The sequence below is a fragment of the Pollicipes pollicipes genome, unplaced genomic scaffold, assembly GCF_011947565.3.
Source record: "Pollicipes pollicipes isolate AB1234 unplaced genomic scaffold, Ppol_2.1 Scaffold_6686;HRSCAF=7923_pilon_pilon_pilon, whole genome shotgun sequence".
NCBI lineage: Eukaryota > Metazoa > Arthropoda > Thecostraca > Pollicipedomorpha > Pollicipedidae > Pollicipes > Pollicipes pollicipes.
In genome coordinates this window covers 14,848,015-14,860,085 of record NW_023596921.1, presented here as the reverse complement: position 1 = coordinate 14,860,085, position 12,071 = coordinate 14,848,015, and the positions used below count along the sequence as shown (strand labels likewise).

Here is a 12,071-nt window from a genome sequence, read left to right as displayed (position 1 = left end):
TCCCCGCCTCCCACGGGGGCATCGCATCCAGTATTACGCCAAAAACATCCCCAGTGTCCGAGGACCGTGCCCGGAATCCAGAGACGTCAAAAGAGAGGCGGGATGTAGATGAAATTCTGCTTCGTGAACCACCGAAGGCAGCGTCGGATCTGGATAGTCGGCAATGTGACCACGAGACAAAAAAACTGAAGCATTTAGAGTTGTTTTCCAGCCATGATTGTATTGATGAGAGAACATTACCATAAGCAGCGACGGAGAGGAGCATCTGTGTGCCCTCTACATGCGATGATAAACGGCCAAGCAGGATGTGGCTCGTCGTTCCCAGGGTGTTAGATGATGTGCACACTGGAGTACACTCAAGATGAATGCTACATGACTGAAGCAGCGACGTAATGAATGCCAGCCCAACCAAAAATTGACGGTCGACAAAATATTGGAGCCTCTTTGATCTTTGAAGTTATTCATACAGTTGAATAGGGTCATATTCCTCTGATGTGACGAGTCTGAAGTTATCTGAGGAATCAAGATGAAGTGTTATGTTTGCTTCCGTGCCAGGACTGCACCACTGTTCTACTGTCTTGCGTGGCTTTCAACGATATCACTAAATTTCAGTGAAGTAACATCAGCAAGGGGGCCAAGATGTCGTGGTTTGCTAAGATGGGGCTCAAACGCTATTTTTTTCAGCCAAGAGAACCGGCCTCACTAGATGGCCAGTCTGTGTTGCTCTTCCCGAGATAGGTTAGGTATCTCATGTCTGTTCCTTTGCCCTCTTTCCCTGTTTTCCTTTCACCCATCTTCTGTGGCTCTTAGTTTTTTATATAATTCAAGATGTCCAAATGTACATCTGGGCAAAAATACACCCGCTTGCCAGTTCAGCGCACCACGTCAATTTCTCAGGCAAGACCCTTACACCTGGTTGGCCGACTGTCTTGCAGGCTGGTCCCCCCACATTGCGTGACGACAGTGCCGCAGTCTGCTCTGACCTCGGCCGAGGGGTCAGACCCGGAGTAACAGCGAACGAGCTGCCGGGATCATAGATCAACGTCTCTCCCCACCAACCAATCACATCACGGGACCTCAGCCGATGGCCAGGACCGTGGTGCAGGTCTGGCCGCTGCTCACCACACCGATGGCCGGGACCGTGGCGCAGGTCTGGCCGCTGCTCACCACACCGATGGCCGGGACCGTGGCGCAGGTCTGGCCGCTGCTCACCACACCGATGGCCGGGACCGTGGCGCAGGTCTGGCCGCTGCTCACCACACCGATAGCCAGGACCGCGGCGCGGGTCTGGCCGCTGCTCACCACACCGATGGCCCACACGGGTGGCTGGTGCAGCTCCGAGCTTCTGAGGATCTCTCCGGCTGTTTTGAAGCAGGCCCCGCCAGACGTGGAGGACTCAGCTTCTTGGTTCCCGCTGACGCGCGTCCACGCCAGTCGGCCACTGACGGTCGGCAGCCTATGCACCGTGTGATGAAGCCACCTGACCTCGCTTCGCCGCGGCACGGAGCGCGACAGGCCGTGGCTTTTTATGTGAGCAAGCCTGAACAAGAAATTCGAACGAAAAGTATCTGTTGCTAATTCGCCGAACAAGCGCCAACGTCGGATTTTTGCCGGCAAGGCATGGTGACATATATTCAGCCAGGTGGGTGAAAAGTTTTTGTTCGTACGACATCTGTCAGACGGTGTGACAAGGTCGGAACAATCACAACTTGACAAGATACCGGACCTATTTTATGATCTCAGCTGTGCACGTTTGTTTAGCCAGCGGGGCCTAACGTCGGTCAAATTTGTGGCCAGAGCAACGCAAATGCTGTTTACGTGATCTCGTAAACAATCTTGTAAAACTCTTGGGCACATCTTTAACATAATTATTCTCACGTCATTTATATCTTTTTATGTGCTCCGCATCTATATCGTGAAGCTGCGCAGAAGCACCGCTGACGAGATGAGAATAATAGAAGCAACGGTCTATTATTGCCATATTCATAGTCTTTTTACATCATTTGTACCGTTAAGTCGATTGTCGTGTCTCCAGTACGGTCTGTCATGTCCTATCGCTCATCTCTGCCGTGTCAGCGGGCCTGCCGTGTGTCGATCACAGTCTGTCCTGTGCTGTCCCCTCCCCGGGCGGCGGGGCCGCCGGCGCCCGGCGCTTTCACGCATCTCCGGCGAGCCGCCCCAGCGCCGACCACATGGAGTGGGAGCTGGCCGCCTCTCAGCCCGTGTCCCCTCCCCCCTCTCGCGCAGTTTGTCACGCAGGGTCGCCGTCGAAAAGCCTGACATCCGCCCAATGCATTGCCGACCCATTATCCGGAACTTTGATCCGAACGACGCTCCGCTGGGCGGTCTGTTAGCGTTCCTGGCGTGACCCAGTTTAGCGCGCGTGCGGGGTGCGGGGAAGGGGAGGGAGGGAGAGAGGGGATGGGGGTGAGCTGCTACGCCACGCTGGCCGCCCTCAAAAGCGATCGCTTGAAACCGAACCCTTCACCGAACGGTTCGGTCACGTTTTCCCGAGACCTTGTTTGCATCGCGAACCAACGGCCTGCCTGGCAGCAAAAAGCGAGCGAACGGCGACACCTGACCACGCTGGGACTGGGGCGACAGGTCCAGCGGCGCATAGCCGGTCCGCACGTTCGACAGCGGACCAGGCACACGGTGACAGGCTGGTGTGGTATACAGGGCCCTGGCCCGGTGGTGACGCTCATGCCAGGCTGGTATGCCGCCACAGCTCCAGTCCCAGGAATGAAGACACACCGACAGAAAGTGTGATGTAGACGGCGGGTGAAACGGCTTGCGGCGTTCGGGTGCGTCGATGTTCTTGTAATCAAACAGACTCCACTCATCTCTCATGACGAGATGAACCAGCGCCTAGGTTAGAACACGAGCATCGCGTCTCCTTAACACGCGCTCGGTTAGGGCGTCAAATTAACCCCCGGGGGCTTTCCGGAATGGTTTCAGAACCGCGCGACGTAGCCGCGCCAAATGTTGCATAGCTGTAGACATTTGAAAAGAGGATCGTGTAGTATCAAAGATTGGATGTACCTTGTAGGGTCGCTGACTTCCGGTAGGTCAAAGTTGGGCCATGGATTCAGCGAAGTAAATTTCCAAGGAATCGTTCAATCTGTTAAACAACGTGGCGTTAGACGAGGTCATACATCTCTGAAATACTTTCTTAGGCAACACAACAATTGAATGACCAAATTTCATTGACCTAGAGTCAGGTATGAGGGTCAAACCAAAGTCAAGACTAGGCTGTTTTATTACTGTAGGGCTTGCTGTGTGGAGCAGTTCCTGGTGTTCATCTCGAATTTTTTTATAGCAGAAACCGCACTAGATATCTTCCATGGACTTCTTATAGGCAAGAATAGTTTACTGACCTAAAATGACTCAGGTCAGCATTTTGTTTATAGGAACATCCTACCTATCTTATTCTTTGTCGCTTATTCAAATGCAAAATTCAAAGCAGTCCTCTACGATTTTGGTCACCGTGACCTTTGAAAGGTTAAAAAAGGTCACTGACCTTGAATGAGCGTGTGCAGTTTTACATAAAAGAGGTGTCTAGGTTTTAAGGACACTTTGGAGACCAACTTGGAGTTTAACCTTGCTTGATCTCATTTGACCCGAATGTCCTGACCTAGCAGGCTTAAACTTTGATCTAAGTGAGTTAACGTACAGGCTAACACACCCTGTGAATTTAATGTCTCTAGCCCTCTTAATTCCTGAGATCTCAGGGGAGTCAAATTGACCCCCACCCGAGCGGAGGGCATCCAACCGGCCAACCTGTTAAGGCCCCGATCCAGATCGCCCCAGTTCCAGAGCGCCTGTTAAGGCCCCGATCCAGATCGCGTTGTCGGTGTCAGGACACATGCTGAGAAGTGCTGTCATTTAATTCGGCTCGTCGGGCCGTCAATTAGCACGAAGCTTTGTCGCAATTGGGCCAGCTACCGCACGCCATGTGGAGAGGCAGGTGCAACAAACGCCTGAGGCGTAAGCGTGTGAAGACCACGTGGTGTCGGCGGGGGCACGCCCCGCCGCAGGCGACGTCGAGTTCAGCTGCGCTGACCTCTGCTGACCTCAGGGGACGCCGGACCCAGCTAGCCGGCCATCGATAACCGGGCAGGTCTTCAGCGGATATTCAGCTGAGCTGGAAGGGCGGGGCTGTGGCGCGCGCCGGGCCGTCACAGGTCGGTTACTCTCAGCTGAGGCCGGCGTGGCAGGTCGGAGGAGACGGTGGTGTCGGCGGACGGGTGCCGCCTCGCGAATCGGCCGACTCATTCGGGCGCGGCAGGTCGGCGGAGACTGAGGCAGCACCAGGCAAAAATATCCAACAAATATAACACAATAAATTCACATTTTGGCCGGTGATTAAGAGAAATGACATCTAAGTCAATGAAAATGAGCTGCCCGCAGAACATTGTATGGGCCAGACTTAATCACACGTCGTAAGCTCCCGATGATTTCCCATTAACATCGCATGAATGGTCAAAGTTATGGTCGCAGTCATAGGTGTTTGCCAAGATCTATTCATCCAGTGGATGTCAAGAATCCCGTCCAACAAACGCCTGAATAACTAACACGCGCCCGGGTGGCCGGTTAGATACCCTTCGCTCGGGTAAGCGGGGGTTGTTTTGACCCCCCTGAGATCTCAGACACCCTGGGAGCCAGTGACGCCAAATTCACAAGGTGTGCTAGCCTGTAAATTAACTCACTTGTGTCAAAAATTAGGGTTTTTAGGTCGTGACCTTCGGGTCAAATAAGGCTAAACAAGGTCAAACTCCACATTGGCGCCCAAAGTGCGCCCAGAACCTAGATACTTGTTCTAAGCATGAGGTCATTGGTGCTCATTTAAGGTCAGTGACCCTATCGGACTTTTGGCAGGCCGTGGTGACCAAAATCATACAAGACTGCCCGGAGTTTTGCATTTGAATAAACGTCAAAGGTTACGTTAGGCAGTTTCTCCTAAAAATAAAGTGTTGGTCTGGTCATTTTAGGTCAGTTACCTGTGCTGACCATAGGAAATCCACGGAAGATATATCATGCGTTCCTGTAATTAATTTATTCGAATTGAGCACCAAAAACTTCCCCAGACGGCAAGCGCTTGAGTAATAAAACAGGCTGGTTTTGACCTTAATCTGACCTTCATATCTGGCCTTAGGTCAAAATAAATTTGTTCAAGCAATTGTTTTGTTGCCTAAAAACTAGCTAAGAAATGTATGGCTTCGTCTAGCGCTCCGTCGTTGCATCAGACTGAACGATCCCTTAGAAATCGTCTTCGCTGAATGCATGGCCTGACTTTGACCAGCCATAGGTCAGCAACCTTCAAAGCTACATCTAAATTTGTGATACCAAACAACCTGCTACTAAACAGTCCACAGCTCTTCAAAATTTGGCGCGGCTACGCCACACTGTTCGGAAATTATTCTGCAAAAAACCTTTGGAGGAGCAAACTGACCCCGCCCACCCGGGCGCGTATAAAGAGAATCTTTGAGTGTAAAGGGAACATTTGCAGATATTAAGGCTACCGTCCGACATGATGAAACAAGCTCACTTGTAACTATTCGCATACTTTTTACAAAGAAAGGACTGTTCTAGGCAGCACAATTCTCTGTTTAGTAATTGCGCTCCTCGATGCGTCATGGTTTGATTACGTCACCAGATCTCGCTCAACATTAATTGAAAGCCTATTGACGGCCGGTTTACCTGGAAATTCCGCTCACGAGTGTGAAATATAAACGCCCCGACGATAACACATTCCCTGGCCTTGATCTCCGCATGGCTTATGGAGTGGCAGTATTGGAATGACGCTATTATGACGTCATGAATGCCAAGGCGACTTGGAAATACTCTCGCTGGGATACCTTTCCATATTTTTGCGGACGTGTAACTTGAAACCTGGAGGGGCTTAGGTCCTTACAAGGGAAGGTTGTGAACAACACCGAATGGTGTTCTAGATAGCTATTTCGATCAAAAACCCTATATAAACGTTAAACACCCCTTTAATGCAAAATATAACAGACCACAGGATAACACAGTAAAGTATATGTTGTTGAATATTTCATCCGAATAGTTCGAATGTACAAATTTCCGGGACTAGAGCTCACACTAAGCAGTGCTTGTCATGTGAGCCCTACCTACCCACCTACCTACCTACCCCTACTATCCGATAGTGCAATTCTCGGGCAACGGCAGAATTTGGTGGCATGTTTTCTTGTCGAGAGAAACACGGAAACATTTTTTGTTGATATATTGTGGAGATGGACCGTGGCATCTGCAATCATTTTAGCTTTTTCTGGATAATGCAGTGCCTAAGATAGCAAAGCATGTCTTGTGAGGACTCATCTTTAAAGCACTGGCTTGAAACCAACTTAATTTCGGAGTTGGAGGATGGACTACTCAACTAGCACCTTGAGGTGATCGACAGTATGGGAGAGCAGTGGGTGAGGATCTGGCTGTCATGAGCGTAGGCAAGGCGGGCGAGGAACGTTTGTTTTGTGAGCGAGGAGTGCGGTTGTTAATGACGATACGAGACACGGTGGTCTGACGATAGATCCGTGCGCTACCCTGCGGCTCAAAGGGAGTGGGGCAGAGGAACCGCCTCTCACCGCCTGTTTAGCCTCACGCAGGCATCCCCGAAAACACGCTGACTGCACGCCACGCCACTCCAGTCTCTTCAGGATATCCGGCCAAATCTGTCAAACGCTTTATTCAAATAAAACGTCGTTAACGGCGCAACGCAAAAGCTTCGTTTGGGACGTTCATCGATTTTTGTTGTAAATTCGGGCGGCGCTGTCAAATAGGCGTTCTCCGTAGTGACACCGTTGATATGCATATTGGAAAGGATAAAATAGGATTATCGCTGGCGGTGTAAAAGTCAAGTTCAATAGCAACAACTTTCAGAGGTTTTTGAGGGCATCAGAAAGACTTAAATAGGCCGAAATTGTTGACATTCAAACGGACACTGGATTTATGGGCTTGCATAACACGAATCATTACCAAAGACCTAGTTGATGTTGGCTGATGAAGCAAATAAGATGGGGATCGATAACAGAGCGACTGAAGCTGAAATATGAGCGATATACGTATGTGACACTCGTCACTAATTACAATACGGCTCTTTTATACCTTAGAGAAACATCCTACCTGCCCAAGCAATTTCCTTTTTTACCGCAGACACCATTGTTCTCAGGCTCCTGATGCGGGGTGTGGTATCCATGGTTCTCAGGCTCCTGCTATGGGGGTGATACCTATTGTTCTCAGGCTTCTGATGTGGGATGTGCCACCCATGATGCTCAGGCTCCTGATATGCGGTGTGCCACCCATGGTTCTCAGGCTCCTGATGTGGGGTGTGCCACCCATGGTTCTCAGACTTCTGATGTGGGGCGTGCTACCCATGGTTCTCAGGCTCCTGATGTGGGGCGTGCCACCCATGGTTCTCAGGCTCCTGATGCGGGGTGTGGCGCCCACGGTTCCGTCACGCCGATGGTGGCCGGCTTAGAGCTGCCTTTCCAGGACATGCACTTTAGTTAACCAATGAAATCGAGAGTGCTTATTATTTTTTCACCCCTACAGAACACGTTATAATAGTCACTGTAACTCGACCCTGTTCGTCCTGCTTTTGCCACAAGCACAGGAGCTTTGTGGCTCACTCCCGAACCCACTTCTGTGCGGCCGCGCCACAACCTCCTGCTCGAACTCTAACCCACTGTGGTTGGTGTTCACACCGGGCGCACAGGCTCTCCATCAGCGCTGACATTTGCGCGATGCTGCGGCAGGGTGGGGCGGGCGCGGCGGCGTCGGCGGCCGGGCGGGCGCCTCCACTGCCGCGGTGGAGGCCCCACTGTCGCTCCAGCGCTGCCAGCCCTCCTGGCGGCGTCGGTGACAGGGCAGACGGCGGCGGGATGCCCGGTCAAGCAGCCTGTCGTCACCGCGGCAACACGGCCGGAACGTCTGGTCGCTCACAGCTTACACACACACACACACACACACACACGCGCGCAGACCAAGAGGTTCGGTGTCGCTGCAGCGTTACCGGTGCAAAATGCACTCTTTTGCATAGGTCGGTCCGCCGCTGGTCACTGCCTACGCCCCATGGGAAAACGTCCAGTCCATGCGCCAGCAACGCTGCCTTCTGTCTGGTTGCCAACTCTGCGGCGCGGAGATTGTCTGGTCGCCAGCTCTGCAGCGCGGGGACTGTCTGGTCGCCAATTCTGCAGCGCGGGGATTGTCTGGTCGCCAACTCACGGGCGCGGGGATTGTCTGGTCGCCAACTCTGCGGCGCGGGATTGTCTGGTCGCCAACTCTGCGGCGCGGGGATTGTCTGGTCGCCAACCCACCGGCGCGGGGATTATCCGCGAGCATTTCCGCACACACGTGAAAGGAGGTCCCCGGAGGTCCCACATCCACGTGTGAGAGGAGACCCCGTGAGTTCCACTGCCACGTGTGAGGGGAGGTCCCGTGGGTCACACTGTCACGCGAGAGATGAGATCCCGTGGGTCCCACTGTCAAGCGTGAGAGGAGATCTCGTGGGTCCCACTGTCAAGTGTGAGAGAAGATCCCGTGAGTCTCACTGTCAAGCGTGGGAGGAGGTCCCGTGGGTCCCACTTTCACCCAGTGAATACTCAGCGGATGCCACAACCACGCGAGAAGTAGGACATGCGTGCACTCCCCCGTACAGCGAGCGCCTCTTCTCGAACGCTCCTCAGGTTCTCAGACTGTCTCGTACTGGTGGTCGCACGTCGCCGTTTCACAGTTTTACGGCTAATAAACTGCCGACCGAGGTACGACGAATGTCTGGCGCTGCGCTGGTGACGCTGCTGGATGGTAGGGCGTGCTGAGAGCTTTGTCGACCAAGCTTTTCTCGGATTCGATTACTCCGAGACGATGGTCTAAATGACTCAAGTCGGATCTGAGGGACACATCCCGTTGACGGGCTGGGACGGGTAACGGCTGCGACGCCCGGTCTTGGCACTTTTCCCGACCGGAGGGCTCCCCGGCGCGAGCTCGGCACTTCTCCGGACCGGAGGGCTCCTCGGCGCGAGCTCGGCACTTCTCCCGACCGGCTACCACAAGCCTCAAGCCACAAGCCTGAGCTGTGACGCTGTCTCGGCTCCCACACCGCCTACCGGTCGGGGAAGGGGGAGGGGGGGGGGGAGTCCTACCGGCAGACGAGCTCTGCTCGTACGCTGAGGTATACGAGTCTGGTGTTCAGCGCTAAGCTGCTATCTCAGCGGTGCCCCGCCGACCGCGAGAGACTGTGATGAACCAAGGAAACATAGATGACGAATTTTCTCAAGACGCCGGTCAAAAAGACTTTAACAGCGTGTAAGAGTGCAGTAGGGCTATTGCGTGACGTGGGACTTCTGTGACAATGCAGTGGGGCCATTCGGACCTAAGATAAGAAGTTGGTAAACGTGGGTAGGTGGTGGGACAGCCGTCGGAAAGTTCGCTACAAAATACCCGGACTGACGCCGTTGTGTTGCGTAGGACCGTCGTGAAACACCTTGGTGCTTGCGTGGTACAACTTGGCAATTTGTGACACGGCTAGGAGGTTTGCTTGTCAAACATTTGCGGGACAATGGTGTGGAACCTTTACTGGACAATTGCTGGCATTGACGGGACATTTGTGGAACCTTCGGCAAGGGCGTGGGAATTAGGCGTGCCAGGGAGACCAAACCATCAACTTTCTGAAAATCTTGCATTGGCCGTATTGGCATTGACTGAAAAGACCAAGACCATTGACTGAAAAGACCAAGACCATTGACTGGGAAGAAAAGTCCCTAGCTTGGGAGGGCTTTATTGCGTAGGACTGTGAAATCGTTAATGCGACTGGTGGGATCTCTGTCGGACTGCCGCAGGCCAGTTGTATAGCAGACCTGCTCGGCACTCGCGGAACGGTTGTGGAATTTTTGCAAGACGACCATGGACCCCCGGCAGCCGTCGCCGGGTGGCGGGGTCCATGTCTGTCCATCTCCGTGTGGTACCGGTCCATCGCCGAGTTGTGCCGGTCCACCGCCGGACGGTGCCGGTCCGTCGCCGGACGGTGCCGGTCCGTCGCTGGGCGGTGCCGGTCAGTCCCGGGCGGTGTCGGTCCGTCGCCGGGCGGTTCCGGTCCGTCGCCGGGCGGTGCCGGTCCGTCGCCGAGTGGTCGCGGTCCATCGCCATATGATGCCGGTGCGTCGCCGGGCGGCACCGGTCAGTTCCGGGCGGTGCCGGTCCGCCGTCGGGCGGTGCCGGTCAGTCGCCGGGCGGTGTCGGTGCGTCGCCGGACGGTGCCGGTCCGTCACCAGGTGTTGCCGGTCCGTCGCCGGGCGGTGCCGGTCCGTCGCCGGGTGTCGCCGGTCCGTCACCGGACGGTGCCGGTCCGTTGCCGGGCGGTGCCGGTCCGTCGCCGAGTGGTGGCGGTCCATCGCCATGTGGTGCCGGTCCATCGCTGGGCGGTGCCGGTCAGTCCCGGGCGGTGCCGATCCGCCGCCGAGTGTTGCCGGTCCGTCACCAGGTGTTGCCGGCCCGTCGCCGGGCGGTGCCGGTCCTTCGCCGGGTGTTGCCGGTCCGTCGCCGGGTGTTGCCGGTCCGTCGCCGCGTGGTGGCGGTCCGTCGCCGGGCGGTGCCGGTCCGCGGCGACGCCGGCCCGCCCCCCACCCGGCCGGCAGCTGGCGCACGACTGTGTGGCTGGCGGCAGATGAGTGAGCTCCGCTCGCTGACAGGCGGCCGCCCGCGGACCGGCGACCTGTCACCGGCCGGCACCACTCACCGGGGGAGGGGGAGGGCGGAGCCGGCCGCTCCTCACTTCCATCGACGACCGGGTGCTAGCTTTGCTCTGGTATTTGCAGGACAAATCGCTGCAGGCGCATGCCGGCTAGAATGCATGATTGCGAACAGTCTGAAGGCAGGACGGGAGAAGTAGGCACACAAATCTGAGATACGTTGAATTCTAAGCATAATCACGGGGTCATGCTTTGCAAAATATGAACCGACGGTTATCCTCCGCGAAGACCGCGGTCATGCTCCGCGGGAGAACTCGCATGACCCCGCGGTCATGCTCCGCGGGAGGACTCACATGACCCAGCGGTCATGCTCCGCGGGAGGACTCGGATGACCCAGCGGTCATGCTCCGCGAGAGGGCTCGGATGACCCAGCGGTCATGCTCCGCTTGACAGCGGGGCTTGTCGAGGAAAAATGGTCTGGCAGCCATTTGTTTAGCCGCTCAAATACCTCGACGTTCTCGGCGAGGCTGTTTGCAATGCATGCATAGAACAAGCTGTTGAGCCAGCGATAATTTTAGCACGAGGTCAACAATACAACGCGTAAGCTGGAGGAGGGAAATGATATTATTACGGCGTGATGTCCATACCGTGCCAGCATCAGTCTATGTCATTTGTGCACCAAACTGTGAACCTTTTCTTAATGGCAAACCTCTAAAATTCGTTGTTATGTCGAGCCATCAAAACAATGCACGCGGGATGATTTGCACGACATAGGGAATGTTATCGACTCGACCTTCTGCCGTTACTTAAAGCATCCTACTGACCTGACATACCCAACGACCTGTCATACCCAGAGACGCCAACCCGCCCCAGTGACCGGACCTGACCTTCCCTTACCTATTGGCACGACCCGTCCTACTGGCCTAATCTTCCTTATTGACCTCATCTGCGTTGCTGACTTGACATACTGTTTTGACCTGACCCTCCGCAGACTCCGCCCACATCGTGGACTGCCAGCTGAAGCTGATCCTGGGCCTGATATGGACGCTCATCCTCCACTACAGCATCTCCATGCCCATGTGGGAAGGCGACGACGACCTGGACAACGGCGAGGACAAAGGGCCCACTCCCAAACAGAGGTCAGTGGTGATGATGCCTGCATGGGCACTAATCGAGATGCCCTTGGCCTATCCGCGCGCTCGTACCCATACACCTGGCAGCTAATAAATGGAGGAGAGCCGTGGAAATGGAGCTAAAGAGGAGCTTGCCCATGTGTCAGCTGCTACGCACATCTTTCGAGTAAATGATCAAAATGAAAGCGTCTAAGCCTGCTAGGAAAATACGCTACGCAAGACCCCCATAAAATGT

General features: G+C 54.7%; 1 pseudogene; it reads left to right on the top strand.

Moving 5' to 3' along the window:
- LOC119107962 (filamin-A-like) overlaps positions 1-12,071 on the top strand; it is a 117,082-nt pseudogene that overhangs the window by 15,961 nt on the left and 89,050 nt on the right.